Source organism: Hyla sarda, chromosome 3 (genome assembly GCF_029499605.1).
Source record: "Hyla sarda isolate aHylSar1 chromosome 3, aHylSar1.hap1, whole genome shotgun sequence".
In the NCBI taxonomy this organism is placed as follows: domain Eukaryota; kingdom Metazoa; phylum Chordata; class Amphibia; order Anura; family Hylidae; genus Hyla; species Hyla sarda.
This window is the reverse complement of record NC_079191.1, coordinates 68,289,263-68,306,624: the sequence shown is the minus strand read 5'-3', so window position 1 is coordinate 68,306,624 and position 17,362 is coordinate 68,289,263. Positions and strand designations below refer to the sequence as shown.

The following is a 17,362-nucleotide window of genomic DNA, read 5'->3' as shown; positions in this document are numbered from 1 at the left end:
TTAATGCGCCTTGAACATTTTCCAGGCAGCATTAGGGTGGCACCTGTGAGGCCATGCACCTATATTAGCCAACTTAGGTGGGGCTTGTAGCCTCTCTCCCCCCTTCCATTGTATGTGTACTCAGTCACGCTGGAGGGAACTGGGAGCAGGCTGCATGTCGGCCTAGTGCTGCTGTAATTTCCCACTGGCCCCTGGTTTTTGCTTATCACGCACAGGTAGGATTAGCGTTAGGTCCCGTGCCACTTGAGAAACCTTGGCGTTGGTGTGCGGGCTCTGGTATGTCCTGAATATAAGGATATACTGGCGAATGTCTCAATTTTAACATCAGTGTTGAGGGATAGCCAATGTCATTGTATACATCTACCACAGTAGTGCACCTATATCCCTGTATTGTATTATGGCAGCAGGAGGTCAGATCATGACCTCCTGTATGCCTGCTACGGAAGCCTGTGAGATCCAGCCACAGGCTGGATTGCACAGGCTGTACTGTACGCAGCTGATAGGGTCAAACTGCCCTGCAGTACAAATGTATTTCAGCATAGTATAACCTGTCAAAAGTGTAAAAAATAAAATAAAAAGTTATTCAATAAAAGTATGAAGTGTAAAAAAAAATTCCCCTTTCCCAATAAAAGCCCTGTATTATCATCAAAAAAAGATCAAAAACACGATGCATATACATAATAGGTATTGCCATTATAAAACTATAATATACACCCAGAAAGAAAAATGGAGTCATGTCAAAATAATTCTGAACTTTATTAGATCAAAAACTCATAAAAACAGGCACATAATATGCAAAGGAGGAAAATAACAACACATGGGAAACAAAAAACACTGCCCCGGAACCTGCGCTGTCACATGAAATAAAGCTATGGCAAGAGTATGATGACAATATTGCACTAGGGAAGGTAGCTATAGTTGATATTGCACTAACCCCTGTAACTAGATGGCAGTATATACATAAGTCACACTATAAGGTGGACTAAGGGGAGTGTGCAAACTAAATGCATAAAGTGCTGGAGTTAAATAAATTACATGGGGGGGGGGGGGGGGTAATTTCTTGATGTTTACTCCAGCACTTTATGCATTTAGTTTGCACACTCCCCTTAGTCCACTTTATAGTGTGACTTATGTATATACTGCCATCTAGTTACAGGGGTTAATACATGCTGCTACACTCTGGGGGTCACTACAGTAATTAAGAGATAGGGTATGGGGGTTTATATGTCACCCCCCTATTTCTTCCCCCCTATTCACTGTTTGTTGGTTTATTTAAAACTATAATGTAAATTATCCCGCATGGTGAACGCCGTAAAAAAAAACAAAAAAACGCAAAAGTCGCCACTTTTGGTACAAATAGCGGTATAAAAAAGATCAAAAGGTAGCACATATCACAAAAAATAAGCCCTCACTCAATGGCGACGGACAAAAAACAAAAAAGCAATGGCTGTTGGAATATGAATGCGAGATTAGGCAAACTCCCCTTTACAGGTCACCTGTCTAACCCAGGAAGAAGTACAGTGCCGCCTACAAAAATCAAAATAGACAAATCACCAGGTCCAGATGTCATTCACCCCCGTGTTCTAAAGGAATTAAGTAATGTAATAGACAGACCTCTATTTTTAATATTCAGGGACTCTATAGTGACAGGGACTGTTCCCCAGGACTGGCGCATGGCAAATGTGGTGCCAATATTTAAAAAGGGGACAAAAGGTGACCCGGGAATTATAGACCTGTTAGTTTAACCTCTGTTGTATGTAAATTGTTTGAGGGTTTTCTAAGAGATGCTATTTTGGAGTATCTTGATAAAAATAAATGTATGACTCCATATTGGCATGGCTTTATGATGGATTGGTCCTGTCAAACTAATCTGATCAGCTTTTATGAGGAGGTGAGCTCCAGACTGGACCAGGGGCAATCGCTGGATGTCGTATGTCTGGATTTTTCCAAAGCATTTGATACGGTGCCACATAAACGGTTGGTGCATAAAATGAGAGGGATTTGGCTGCGGGAGAATGTGTGTAAGTGGGTAAGTAACTGGCTCAGTGATAGGAATCAGAGGGTGGTTATTAATGGTACTTATTCTGATTGGGTGACTGTTACTAGTGGGGTACCACAGGGGTCAGTCTTGGGTCCTGGTCTATTTAATATATTTATTAATGTCCTTGTAGAGGGGTTGAATAGTAAAGTAGCTATCTTTGCAGATGATACTAAACTCTGTAAAGCGGTAAACACAATAGACGACAGATGCAGCACAAGAGAAAAGGCGGCTCGGCAACAGCAAGATTAGGGCTACAGCGTCAGTATTACAAAGCTGTAGTGGAGTGCACGTGTGATCCCTGTAGGTGTGCAGACAGCGGTGGTGCAAAGTCCGTACGGAGCAGAATATATATAACACAGAATGAAGAGACTGCACTCACCAAGGGCAACGTAGCTTTAATTCAGCATACCAGGTAACAAGCGGGTGGAAGGAGGGAGACGGGGAGCGTACACCAGGACAGACTGTTTCACGCCGGCAATGGCGCTTCTTCAAGCTGGATAGGTTGGAGGCTTGGGCTGGGAAGTGGCAGATGAGGTTCAACACTGATAAATGTAAGGTTATGTACATGGGGAGGAAAAATCCGGGCTGGGATTATGTATTAAATGGGAGAACACTTGGGATGACTGACATGGAAAAGGACTTGGGAGTCTTAGTTAACAGTAAATTTAGCTGTAGTGACCAGTGTCGGGCAGCTGCTGCCAAGGCAAATAAAATCATGGGGTGCATCAATAGGGGCATAGATGGCCACAACAAGGAAATAATTCTACCACTGTACAAATCACTAGTCAGACCACACATAGAATACTGTGTACAGTACTGGGCACCAGTGTACAAGAAAGATATAGTGGAGCTGGAGAGGGTTCAAAGACGGGCAACCAGGGTAATACGGGGAATGGGAGGACTACAGTGCCCAGAAAGATTATCAGAATTGGGGTTATTTAGTTTAGAAAAAAGAAGGCTTAGGGGCGACCTAATAACTATGTATAAATATATCAGGGGACCGTACAGTGACCCCTCCCATAATTTATTTATACCCAGGACTGTATCTATAACAAGGGGGCATCCTCTCCGTTTAGAGGAAAGAAGGTTTCTACACCAGCACAGACGGGGAAAGTAATTTTTTGGTGAATTTTGCATAAAACCACATCAACATTTCTATGGCTTAGGCCAAGTTTTTACTGTGTATTTTTGTAGATATTCTGCCGCATATTATATGCTATAATACACCTATAATACACCTGAAGAAATAAGTCTATGCATAGATATGCATCCCACTGTTAGAAAAAAATAAAAATAAAAATATATATATTGAATTTTGAAAAGGTAACAAATAACAAAGAAGCATAAAACATACTGATTCAAATCAGAGGTACAATGTTCGAGATGGGTAAAGTTGGTGAATAACAGATTTGTAGATTACTTCTATAAAAAAAAAATCCTATCCCCCCCCCCAGTACTTATCAGCTGCTGTATGCTCCAGAGGAAGTTCTTTTCTTTTTACATTTCTTTTCTGTCTGACCACAATGCTCTCTGCTGACACCTCTGTCTGTCTCAGGAACTGTCAAGGGCAGGAGCAAATCCCCATAGCAAACCTATCTTGTTCTGGACAGTTCCTGACATGGACAGAGGTGTCAGCAGAGAGCACTGTGGTCAGACAGAAAAAGAATTTAAAAAGAAAAGAACTTCCTCTGGAGTATAAAGCAGCGGATAAGTAGTGGAAGGATTAAGATTATTTAATAGAAGTAATTTACAAATCTGTTTAACTTTCTGGCACCAGTTGATTAAAAAAAAAAAAGTTTTTCACTGGAGTTTTTCACTTTAAATGTAAATGTTACATAACCAGCAAGATACATATCATGGGATAGAGAGGTGGGAGATAATAAGGGGTGGGTAGACGCATCCCATTGTTTTTAGCCCAAACAAGGAGACTGATGTTTTTCGGGTCTGTGCTCTTGTGTCACTGGGATTACTGTGCCTTCTATACGGGGAAAAAAAATTGTCCCATTAGGCTTAAATAGCAGGCGATGGTTGTCAGGGCATGATAGGAGTTGTAGTTCTGCAACAAATAGAGAGCCACAGGTTAGAGAACGCTGATATAGACAGAGGGAGATGTCCTCACTAGAACTTATTTGCTCTCTAAAGTGATAACAATACCGATAAGTGATATTAATGGCTGTGGATACGCAGAATCAATAATAGAATTATAGACGATATAAGGGGATATTTATCAAAGCTGTCTCTGTCCCGCATCAATATAGACCAAACTACAGAGGGTTAGGCTGGTCTATTGTCCGCCTAATTTATCAAAAGGCGCAAGGCTCTAGATAAATTCTGTGCACGGACTTCGAGATGGTCTGACATTTCGGCATACTTTCAGGCGATGCGACTTGTCGCTGAAAAGTCGCTTTTGATAAATTCGGCACCAATGCATTTTCCAATGCATTTCCTTCTGAAATAGACTAGAATGGATCATGTTCTAAAAATCCTCTAAAGCAAAAGTTAGACAGGAAAAACAAGTCTAAATCCTTTGAGAAATCTCCCCCATAGTTTCTATAACACAGTTACACATATGAGCAAGTAATGGTCCCGGTCATTTATCAGTGCATGCATACATGAATTCTTCACACAACAGCGCCATCTCCTGGTTATAGGCGAAAATAACATGTTAAATTGCACAAGCATCTACAATCTCTAGCTGTGATACTACAACCCCCAGCATGTCCTGACAGTCTGAAGTCAGGCAATGTAATATATGGGCCCCTGATTGATTTCATGGTGGGCCCTATGTCTACCATACCCTTGACTTAACCCCTATATAGCATGTTTATCCAGATCTCTATACGCCCTTCAAGTCACTTGTGGCTTTTGGTCGGACCATGGTGTGGACGACAGCCCTGTAGTTAGCAACAGCTGGAGAACCACATGTTGGAGACCATTAGTCCGGTGGCTGACATTGACATCAGAGGGCCTCTGTATGTACCAGTCACCTCCCTTCAAAGTGATCAAATCTACTAAAAGGAATGTTATATTCTTCATATGTAGACGAAATAAAAAAAACTAAATACACGTGTGCCACTCACTTCCCTGCACGGATAGTGGAAACACACCATAAGCACTCTGGGTCGCTCGTGTAGGGTACTCCTGCGCTGTACACATGATCAGCACATTTCCCACCTATAAGGCTGGGTCCACACTACGTTTTGTCCCATACGGGAGCGCATACGGCAGGGGGGAGCTAAAAGCTCGCGCTCCCGTATGTGACCGTATGCGCTCCCGTATGTCATTCATTTCAATGAGCCGACCGGAGTGAAACGTTCGGTCCGGTCGGCTCATTTTTGCGCCGTATGCGCTTTTACAACCGGACCTAAAACCGTGGTTGACCACAGTTTTAGGTCCGGTTGTAAAAGCGCATACGGCGCAAAAATGAGCCGACCGGACCGAACGTTTCACTCCGGTCGGCTCATTGAAATGAATGACATACGGGAGCGCATACGGTCACATACGGGAGCGCGAGCTTTTAGCTCCCCCCTGCCGTATGTGACCGTATGCGCTCCCGTATGTCATTCATTTCAATGAGCCGACCGGAGTGAAACGTTCGGTCCGGTCGGCTCATTTTTGCGCCGTATGCGCTTTTACAACCGGACCTAAAACCGTGGTTGACCACAGTTTTAGGTCCGGTTGTAAAAGCGCATACGGCGCAAAAATGAGCCGACCGGACCGAACGTTTCACTCCGGTCGGCTCATTGAAATGAATGACATACGGGAGCGCATACGGTCACCTACGGGAGCGCGAGCTTTTAGCTCCCCCCTGCCGTATGCGCTCCCGTATGGGACAAAACGTAGTGTGGACCCAGCCTAACCAGGGCACATGCGGCACTCACACATGACACGAGCCCCATTCATGCCTTATATACATGCTATACATAAGCCACAATCAATATCACTTACCAGGTTATTTTCATCCAGTTTCTGAACCCTGTTAGAATCAATACAAGTTGTTAACAGGACCCGCCATTGAGTGCAATAAGCTAGTGCTATACTGGTAGACTCCTGCCTCATAGCATCTGAAGTGTAGTCATCCAGAGAATAGACATTAAAACTGTAATTATATGGATGGGATGGTGGGAAACTTGTCTCCTCAGGTAAGATGATCCTGCGCTGTGCTCTGTCACCTGCTCTACAGACCCCCCCCCCCCCTCTTACACCTGTCCACCTGTTCCCTATCCAATCCTTCTCCTCACTCCCTCCCTCTTCTTCTATTCACAAAGCACCGGAGCTGCCAGCCATGCCAAGAACCCGGATGGCAGCACAAATAACTCCTGAACATGGATCCCTTCACATACAGGCTGCAACTTTTTCGGACTGTGTATAAATTCAGTTCAACTTATTTGTGTCCATCTACCACATCCCTATGACCTTAACGGTGACCTTGACCACATCACAGTGACCGATACAGTTAAAGAGCACCTGTCACCAAATAAACTTTTCTAAAACTCAGGCTATGTTCCCTAACTACTCCTAACACCCCTTCTGCCATTCAAAACATTTTCAGAGCTTTGAAAACCTGTGTATCTTACCTTTATTCTTGCTAATATAGTGCAATCTCCCAGCAGGAGAAAGTGGGCGTTTCCCTGCAGGCATGACATCACTGAAGCCCCACCCACCCTTTTTGTGCTTATATAAAGTCTGCTGAGTGTATGAGTGCTTATGACAATCTGAGAGGGAGGGATTAAATGGGTACTCCGCTAGAAGTCTTTTTTTTTTTTTTTTTTTTTAATCAACTTGTGCCAGAAAGTTAAACAGATTTGTAAATTACTTCTTTTTAAAAATCTTAATCTTTCCAGTACTTGCCAGCTGCTGTATACTACAGGGGAAGTTGTGTAGTTCTTTTCAGTCTGACCACAGTGCTCTCTGCTGACACCTCTGTCCATCTCAGGAACTGTCCAGAGCAGGAGAGGTTTGCTATGGGGATTTGCTCCTACTCTGGACAGTTACTGACATGGAGAGCACTGTGGTCAGACAGAAAAGATTTACACAACTTCCTTTGTAGTATACTGCAGTTGATAAGTACTGGAAGGATTAAGATTTTTGAACAGAAGTAATTTACAAATCTGTTTAACTTTTGGACTTTTGACTTTTAACTTTCCAGTTGATTAAAAAAACTAGTTTTCCCCCGGAGTACTCCTTTAAGCCCCCAAACGCATAGTTGTTTTGTTATTCTGATTTTGGTAATCAAGTCCATTCAGGATATGACTAATATCCTTATTACGGGACAAAGCAGCGCCTGACTACAGAAGGGCCTCCTTTCTTCCACTAAACGCCACTCAAGAAAGTCAGAACCACTGTGTAGGAAAGGTGAAGCTTAGTCTGACTGCTAGGACCCCACCAGTTACAAGAACAGGGGTCCCTTGTTTCACTTTGTTAATATAATGGTCCCACCCAATTCCCACTTTATAGGACTGATGGAGATAACTGAGTTGGGGGAATCCATTCAAGGCTACAATGGGAAACACAATTGATCTTACCTTTGACTGCTTTTCCCAGATTTCAAACCTCAGCTAGGTTTGTTTTCTACACGACCCTTGACTCACCAGGTCACAGTAGTAAAATGGTACCATAGAGGAGGGGGCCACTTTTTTAGGCAGAAATCGAGCCTAGCACTTGTAAGCCAAACTTTTGCAAATCAACATTACAGCAAGTTTGTCCACTTCCACCAAGGAGAAGCGATACAGTGTAGCAGAGCAGTGGCGTGGAAAGGGGGTCAAAGTTTGAAAACTGCTGAGGGTCTATGGTCAACCTAGTCTGCTACTGGGCTGGAGTATTAAAGACTAATCTGAATAAGTGTGGACCTATTTTCAGCTATTTTCATTCCTGTCAACTTCAGTCATCAAGATCAACTTTCAAACATAAATATAAAACAGGGGCGTAACTGTAAGCTGGGTCCCCTAGAAAACACTTGCATGCAACCAACTGAACCCCATGTTATACTGATCAAACCCAGTCATATATAACACTGTGGTGGCCCAGTACCCTTGCTGCCCTGTCAGGCAGCATCCTTACAGTGTCCCCTTATGTCTATATTGTTTGCCATGTGTTATACTGTATAATGCATATAGAAAGTGTTATTACTTTAAAAGAGGTTAACCTGTGATCACCAGTTGATATGTGAGTGTAACCCAGGAGGTATCAGTGACCTATGGGACCCCACCAGAGTCTCCCCCATAAAAGTCCTGGAAGGAGTCTCTTTGCTTTCTTTCTGCTGAGTTTTAGTGCAGTCAAGTCCTAGAGTGTGTCTGGAGTCCATAGGAGGCCTCAAGTCAGTCCAGCAGCCACAATTCTACAAGTAAGCTACAACCACAGCATTGTCAGTCTCAAGTCAAGTCAGTCACAGTCATCTATTGTCAAGTCAGAGTGGTCTGCACAAAAATTGTCCAAATCTACTGCAAGTCCCAGCAAGCCCTTAAGGTCTATGCAGTCAGTGGTTACCTCTGTGGGCCTGGCTGAACTGTAAAGACTGTACCATCTGTCACTCAGTAAAGCTACCATTGTCCGTAACTTGGTGCCTAGCCCAGGATCCAGCAGTATACCTTTGGGTGGTATTGAGGATAAACCATGCCTTGGCATTGTGATAGCCTGGGGGATGTAGGGTATGGGGAGTGTAGCTGTGCAGTAATTAAAGGGTGCTTGTTAACCCTTGCTATTCATGACGCCAGGGTGAGGGCTCCTCAATAATGCTTTTCCTACCGCCACCCTTCCCAAGAGCGATAGGGAGGTACATAATAAGAATAGATTGTCCACAACCGGAGAGTTTCTAAAACAGTATTAACTTTTACTGAAGGTTTTCTGCAAGCTTCAATAACACAACAGTCTCTCAGCATAACAACGGCTTTCCTTGGAGATTGACAATGGTTGGTACTTAAGCATTTAGCGTCTTTTAGTACCATGCGTTGTTCCACTGGATTTAGGGGTTAGTTGCAGTCCAGTAGTCACGCTAGCATTAGCGGGGATTTAGATTTGAACTCACGGTTTTGGTTCCGCTGAGGCCGGCAGGTTTTTGAGGCCTAGCAAGTCTTTGAAAGTTGCGTAGATCCGTCCTGCTAGTCCGGCATCCACGAAAGCAGCAACCCAAGAGAGCGATAATTGGACGCAGCTCCCTTATATGGGCAGGGGCTGGACTAGTGCTAATAGGTCCATACTGATGTCAATCCCCATTACAGAGATTTGTGGGTAACACGTAACCCAAGGACCTTCTAAGGTCCTACAACATACCATAGAGGTTATTAGCATGATCACATGACCGAAGGTCCTGCTACACTGAACAAGGTAAGTACTATACATTACTATAGAATATATATATAATTATTAAATATATACATATATTAGCATTATAGATAAACTTGAGGAGAGGTGACTAGGGGCTGTCCCACCTGAGGAACCCTACCTGAACGTAGTTACTCTGACTTTGGGGACCTCTACACTAGGTACGGTATGCAATACTGTACAGGGACACCACAGCATCTTGAATACGAGGAAATGCCATCTGCCCCTAGGGTAATTCCATCTGCCCTGCATCTCACACCCTCTACCACAACAGAACTATTATACTCAGTGACTCACAGGTGAAGTCTTCTCTGACTAAACATTTTCTTTCCTTTTATTTACCTCTTGGTCCAGACAGCTTTGGGTCATTACTACTGCAGCCACCCTCAGCTCTTCAGCAACCCTCTCCAATCCTTTATAATGCCATTCTGTTGCTTCTGCCAATGCTGAGCCTGCTGCTGCCCCATGTGCCCCCAATAGTGTACCTAAAGAACTGCCTAATACCATTAAATACTTTGGAAATAATAATTCCTGAGGTTGGAAATAAAGATCACTAGATATGGGCAAATTTAAAAAAAATTCGATTCTGCCATTTTGCAGAATTTTCCCAAAAAAATTGGTATGAATTGGGCTACAGAGAACCTCAATAGGGATGTTGAATAGTGTTGTTCGCGAATATTCGTAATGCACTATATATTCGCAATTACGAATATTCTTTTTTTTTTTTTCACAGTACACATCACAGTGATCATCCCTCTCTGCTTCCAGCTTGTGTGGTGTAAAGAAGGCTCTAATACTACTGTGTGAGACTGGCATGCGCATTTTCGCATATTCGAATTTTCGCATATGCAAATTTTTGTATTTGCTAATTTGCCAATTGGATGGTAGAAACGCGTTGGGACAGTTATTGGGACCTACATGATTTCAGTCACTCTCTGGTAGTATATTATGTACCAGTGAATATGTTTTTATACACATATATTTTTTGCGTTTGGTGATTTTCAAAGGGGGTCCCGGCAGTTACGGACCGCAGAGCATATAAGGCTAAGGCTATCTCTACAACTTTTTTCTACTTTACCCTTATTTTTTGTTTTTTCCCTCACTTAGTTAAGTTAGGGAACGGTACTGTGGTTGAGCCCACCTTGTTAAGGAAGTGGGTCCCTCAAAAGGCAGGGACATAGGGATGGGGCCTGTATATCTAGAGTGCACTTACCCCATTTTTCTTCATGTCATATCATTATTATTATAACTGAGGTTTATCTTACATCTACCCGATAGTACTCTTGTGTATCTACTATGCCCACCTCAATATCCAGGTCCTGTCTATCTGCTATCCACGGCCCGTGACCCCTGGGACACTACCATTTGTTGATTTTTTGTGGAGTGTTCACATCTTTGTTTATTATTATTTGTGTATTAGATGTTTATTTTATTTGAGGATTAATAAAGGTTGTGTTTTACCATTTACAATTTATATTGCTATTCAAAAAAGAGGCTTGTTCTTCGATGAAACACTAAAGCTAATAGGGGGCAGTAAGTGTAAAAGCAGGGATATATACACACACAGAGTGTGCCGCAAGTTTCTGTTGTAGCCCTATAGGGGCGTATTTCTGTATAAAAAGTAAAATATTATACACACCACTGTTATACAAGTATGTCAGGCAGAGAAGTGCCAGGCCGTGCACAGAGGAGTGGCAGAGGCCTAAATTTATCAGGCGCAGGCAGAGGTCGCAGCAGAGTAGGGGCGCTTTGCAGCAGGAGCTGCAGTGAGAGATCTGAGCTCCTGGTGTCAGCTAGCGGTCCCTGCCTTCACTATGGTTGCTTGCAGTCTTTGAATGGGGAGTCACAGTGCTCCCTGTGATGATCTCAATTGGCAGACTATGAAACTACTTCTAAACTCTCCCTGCCTGCCTGCAGTGATGCGGGATTGAGGTCAATGGATTTCCCCTGTGCTCATGTGTATTGTCACTAGTAGTGATGATTAGTGACCACAAAGCCAGAAAGAATGCGGGCTTGAGGTGACTGGATTCGCACCTTTAAATATCTGTAGTACTGTCAGTGCACACACGCACACAGTCTGTGCTCTCTCAGCAAAATGCCCGTCTTTGTCAATGGCTGCCGAATAAATTGGGCTGTGACATCATGGGGCTGGCTTGCTGCTGATTGGCTGCATGCTGTCATGTGATTCAGGGTGATCCCACCTAACCACCTTCCCGCCTTCCCAAAGTTCCTTGACCCATGTCCTCACACAAAATGTAGTAAATGAAGCGATTTGTTACCATAAAGTGCGTGGAAATTTGGATTCGTTCCAAATCAAATTTTTCATGAACTTCAGAATGAATTCAGCTTCAGTTCGCCCATCTCTAGAAGCCACCATATCGCCATCAGCTTAGAGTCGGCCCTAACTGCCCCCATGACAGTCTATGTTCAGAGATACCTCCTCTGCACACCTGCGCCCATCTGACCAAGTTGCTGGTCCAAGTCCTTTTACTAATACAAAAAACCTTGTACATACCCATATAACAGTTCTAACCTTTCCATAAAAAATTGCAGTGACAAATGACAAGTTATAATGGTGAATCATATGGCTGATTAAAGTCACCTGTATAAAGTCCCCACTGTGATCTCCGCATATCTATGTAACCTGTCAGTATCTGGCACCTTTCTACTCCCAATCAACTAAACAGATTATACAGTGAAATATAAAAAGTTTCCTGTCGCCTGGAATAAAGTACAAGGATTAGAGATGTTCTCACAGCATGTACAGAGCCTTCTCCTCCTTTTATGACTGTTTTCATCTTCAGATGTGTTGATGTTCACGTCTTCACAGATCAGTGTGACACGGTCAGATAAATACTATCAAATCTTGGCAGGAAGAACTTGACATTAGAACACGTTGTATGTAGTTAATACTTCAAAATCATTGAATCTGCGATTGCACCTGCTGAACAGCGCCCCCGGTGTTTGTTTCCGGCACATATTTATAACAAGCACTGTATGGAAATTAGTGATGAGCGGCATAGGCCATATTCGAATTTGCGATATTTTGTGAAAATATGGACGGATATTCCTCATATATTCGCGAAATTCGCATATTCGTTATATTTGTTTTTTTTGCATATGGGAACTGTGACTAGTGCATTAACTCTGCAATTTTTCGCCCATTGAAACCAATAGGCCCATTGTGGCATCTCACGGCATATAAAACAGTAAGCTAAGCAGGACCGTCTCGGCAGCACAGTGGATGGGTTCGAGTCCCAGGGTGGGACAGAGTTTTACAGTGTTGTGGTTTAACTTTACTTTCCTGGAAACGCTGCTGAGTTGCCCATAGCAACCAGCCAGATTGCTTCTTTCATTTTTCACAAGGCCTCTGCAAAATGAAAGAAGCGATCTCATTGGTTGCTATGGGCAACTCAGAAACTTTTCCTGGAAAAGTTTCTGAGTTGCCCATAGCAACCAGATTGCTTCTTTCATTTTTCAGAGGCCTTTTCAAAAATGAAGGAAGAAATCGGATTGGTTGCTATGGGCAACTGCACAACTCTTCCTCTACACTGGTTTTCCGCATATGCGCATATTCGCGAATATTGAGCCCTCCCTTCTTTAATGGGATAGGGAACTGTGACTAGTGCATTAACTCTATGATTTTTGCCTATTGAAACCAATAGGCCCATTGTGGTCTATGGGGATCTCACAGCATATACAACAGTAAGCTTAGCAGGACCGTCCCGGTAGCACAGTGGAATGGGAGAGTCCCGGGGTGGGACAGAGTATTTTACAGTGTTGTGGTTTAACTTTACTTTCCTGGAAAAGTTGCCCATAACAACCAATCAGATCGCTTCTTTCATTTTTCACAAGGCCTCTGCAAAATGAAGGAAGCGATCTGATTGGTTGCTATGGGCAACTCAGAAACTTTTCCTCTGGACAGGTTTTGATAAAGCTCCCTCTATGGGGGAGATTCATCAAAACCAGGGTAGAGGAAGAGTTGTGCAGTTGCCCATAGCAACCAATCAGATTGCTTCTTTCATTTTTGAAAAGGCCTCTGAAAAATGAAGGAAGCAATCTGGTTGCTATGGGCAACTCAGAAACTTCCAGGAAAAGCTGCTGAGTTGCCCATAACAACCAATCAGATCGCTTCTTTCATTTTTCACAAGGCCTCTGCAAAATGAAGGAAGCGATCTGATTGGTTGCTATGGGCAACTCAGAAACTTTTCCTCTGGACAGGTTTTGATAAAGCTCCCTCTATGGGGGAGATTCATCAAAACCAGGGTAGAGGAAGAGTTGTGCAGTTGCCCATAGCAACCAATCAGATTGCTTCTTTCATTTTTGAAAAGGCCTCTGAAAAATGAAGGAAGCAATCTGGTTGCTATGGGCAACTCAGAAACTTCCAGGAAAAGCTGCTGAGTTGCCCATAGCAACCAATCAGATCGCTTCTTTCATTTTGCAGAGGCCTTGTGAAAAATGAAAGAAGCGATCTGATTGGTTGCTATGGGCAACTCAGAAACTTTTCCTCTGGACAGGTTTTGATAAAGCTCCCTCTATGGGGGAGATTCATAAAAACCAGTGTAGAGGAAGAGTTGTGCAGTTGCCCATAGCAACCAATCAGAGTACTTCCTTAATTTTTGAAAAGGCCTCTGAAAAATGGAGGAAGCAATCTGGTTGCTATGGGCAACTCAGCAGCTTTTCCAGGAAAGTAAAGTTAAACCACAACACTGTAAAGCTCTGTCCCACCCCGGGACTCAAACCCATGGTGGTCTCCCATCCACTGTGCTGCTGAGACAGTCCTGCTTAGCTTACTGTTTTACATGCCGTGAGATCCCCATAGACCACAATAGGCCTATTGGGTTCAATGGGAAAAAAATCCCAGAATTAATGAACTAATGACAGTTCCCTATAACATTAAACAAGGGAGGACTCAATATTCGCAATTATGCGCATATATTTTCGCATATGCGAAAAAATACGAATATTCGTAATTACGAATATATAGTGCTATATTCGCAAATATGCGATATTCGCGAATAAAATTCGAATTGCGAATATTCGCGAGCAAGACTAATGGAAATGAATGGAAGTGCTCCTCAGTCTGATATTCCAGGAGGCACTATGTAGGTGTAACCATGTCAGTAACTAAAGGGCTTTACAGAATAACGCATTGATGGTCTACCGGTGGAACAGGCCGGCTATGTGATCAGTAGTTTTGTGCCCCCAGCCCTTCCCCACAACAGTGTAATATGTTAGTAGGGAGCTGTATGGTTTTTCTAGATACAATAGTATTAAGTACTGACACGTAGAATAGATTCAACATGTTGGTTTTACCAAATGGCAAAAGGTATAGAAATGGAACTCCACAAATATTGCAACATCTTGTGTGTTGCATTCCAGTTTCACCTCACAAAAAATGTTTTTGTCAGTTCTTAGTCCAATTTGTGATAAAATAAAAGGTGCCATTACAATGTACAATGGGTCCTGCAATAAACAAGTCCTCATACAGCTCTGTAGATGGCAAAATAAATAAAAGTGTTATGGCTCTTAGAAGTCAAGAAAGAAAAATACAATAACGCAAAAATTTAAATTTTTGGTCTTTTACAGGTTAAATTGCATCTCAGAGAATAAAAGATCTAAGGCCAGCACCTAGCATGAGCAATTTCTATGAAAAAGATTGACAACCCCACAAACAAAATGGCTGACGTTTGCTTTGGTATCCTTGACAACACATGACACTACAAGACCAGATGACACGCTAACATTCCGTGGCTCCATGGAACACAAGACCATGTGACATCACAAGCCTTTGTTGAAGCTGCTCAGTTGCGGTTGAAGAGGCTGAAGATACAGCTGAAGAAAGAAGTGGCTGAAGAAACAGATTAAGAGAGCGCAATCTCATTTATGCGGGATGAATTGTGTTGTATATAAGTATCACTGTATCGCATAGAGTATAAGTATTATTGTGTTGTATTGTATAGAAATGTATAAGTATCATTGTGTAAAGATTGTAAGAGCCCTGCTCTTTGGCGTTAGGCAGACGATAGATATGATCCAGGGAAATATCCGATCGCCACTTGTGGGGTCAGGAAGGAATTATTTTTTCCCCTGAGATTCAGATTTCCGGGGTTTTTCTTCGCCTTCCTCTGGATCACTCGGCGGTGGCTCTTCTTCAGGTTCACACTCCACCGGACCCTACAAAGAGCCACAAGCCGCATTATTTAATAGCATATGGGACCTCTGCCTATCGCTAAGGACACTCTTAGAAGGGCATTAGCGGCCGTGGCTAGCATGTGATTTACTGCTATTTGTACTTAGACTGGCCGCTGTTTTGAAGGTAAATGTTCAAGTGCAATGCAGCTAATGCCCATGTAAGAGTGCCCTAAGAAAAATAGAAAGTGCAAAAAAAGCTCTCTAATTAAAAAAATTATTAAATAAAAAAAGTTAATCTAAAAAAAGTGTTTCTGGTGTCATTTCTTCTACATTTGTTCCATAACTCAGTTATCATAATCCAGGGATCCAATCATTGGTAAAACACCATATTTTTGCGCAAGTCCCATTTTGTGCAAAAATATGCCAATTTTTACTCTTTAGCATCATTCAGGCCAATATCAGGAAAAATGAGCTGGACTTGGTGGTATATGGCGGCCTTCCTTGGCCAAGTGGGTTGAGTATAGTCTATTGAAGAAATTAGCATAAATAAGGTCAGAAATGGGTATCACAAGGTTTGTGTTTGTGAGTTGCTCGTGTAAACACAAATTTGTAAATTTTTCATTTCCGGGGCCGACTTGGAGTATGGGCGGAGCTTCATGATGTCACAGCTGTTGTTCTCTGCTGGCCACCGCAGCTAGCAAACAGCTGTGGCGTTGTCTCTAAGTTTCGCCTATCCTCCAAGTCGGCCCTGGAACAGAAAATACAACAGAAGATTGTGGGAGAACCAGAGCACTTTAAAGTAAGTTCAATCTCCCTGTACCACCATCTCCACAGGGAAACCAAATGAAACCAATCATCTGTTCATGAAATGTATGGACTAGCTGGGTTCTCCATAGTAAGAGACGTTCTTTGCAGTGACTCTGTTCTTGCTACTAAACAAGGATCTTTAGCAAGAATCACCCACCCATTTTATTTATTTTTTTCTAAAGGAGTTAGGGTGCTTTAAAAAATAAAGTTGCTGTTCCGAAAGCACCTGGTCCCTGCTGCTTTCTGCAACATGCCGGCCATGCAGGAAATGATCATTCAGTCAATCCAAGTGATTGAAGTGCTAACCCCACAGGGAACAGTCAAAGGAAGCATCAGGGACATTGAGCCATGGGAAAGATTACTGGGGGGATCAAGGCAGGAGAGCATGGTTTGTTTGTTATTGTTAAAGCACCTCACGTAAAAGACTCTGTTGTTGGAATAACCCTTTGGAATTCCTCCATAGGCTATTTGAAAAAAATATTTTTGTAAACCAAAGAACTCCTTGAAATTAAAATACATGAACAAAAAGAAGAAGAAAAAAAAAGTCTGGGAAACTGTGACCCCTACATTAGTCCACTAACCATAACGAACAACTAAAACATTAAAAACCACATTGAGGAACACTATATCCTGAATTGCTGGAAGAATAAAATATATACTGTCCCAATATTCATAAAAGAGAAACCTCATCTCAGTCATTTTTATCAGTTGGTGCAACTTGAAGCAGGAGCTGAAGATGGAGCGTGATAGAATGGAACCACCCTGGAGACCATTTATAGTGGATAACCGGAATGTAAATTATTACTCCACTAAGGATGAAGAGGACAACGTAGAGATAGGCCATCTGAGGGCTGTCAATAACGGGGGCCAACACCAGGTAGACGGAGGCAATGAGCACTATCACTGGAATGATGATGGGAACCTAGAAGATAAGAAGAGTATAGTGGTTACCGCATGACTAGAATGTGTGGAGACTATGGAGCCTATATCATAGTTATAGTTCCATGCAAATAGCCATGACTAGGAGCTTCATAGATCAAAACGTGTTGAAGTTTGGCA

At 42.7% G+C, this 17,362-nt stretch overlaps 1 protein-coding gene and 1 pseudogene across 3 annotated transcripts in view; both read right to left on the bottom strand.

The window, feature by feature from the left end:
* The window catches only part of LOC130361383 (b(0,+)-type amino acid transporter 1-like), a 31,171-nt gene extending 18,687 nt beyond the window's left edge, over window positions 1-12,484 (bottom strand). Inside the window, exons 1-2 of one of the 3 annotated variants that reach the window (XM_056564273.1) lie at window positions 12,118-12,484; window positions 5,990-6,017 (exon numbers count right to left, since the gene is read on the bottom strand). The gene's annotated coding sequence lies outside the window, so the exon portion shown is untranslated. Of the gene's footprint in view, window positions 1-2,420; window positions 2,551-5,989; window positions 6,018-12,117 lie in introns of those variants that run through there. The other 2 variants (XM_056564274.1, XM_056564276.1) reach the window with 2 other exon arrangements.
* Window positions 12,485-16,994: 4,510 nt separating this feature from the next.
* The window catches only part of LOC130361381 (b(0,+)-type amino acid transporter 1-like), a 54,926-nt pseudogene continuing 54,558 nt past the window's right edge, over window positions 16,995-17,362 (bottom strand).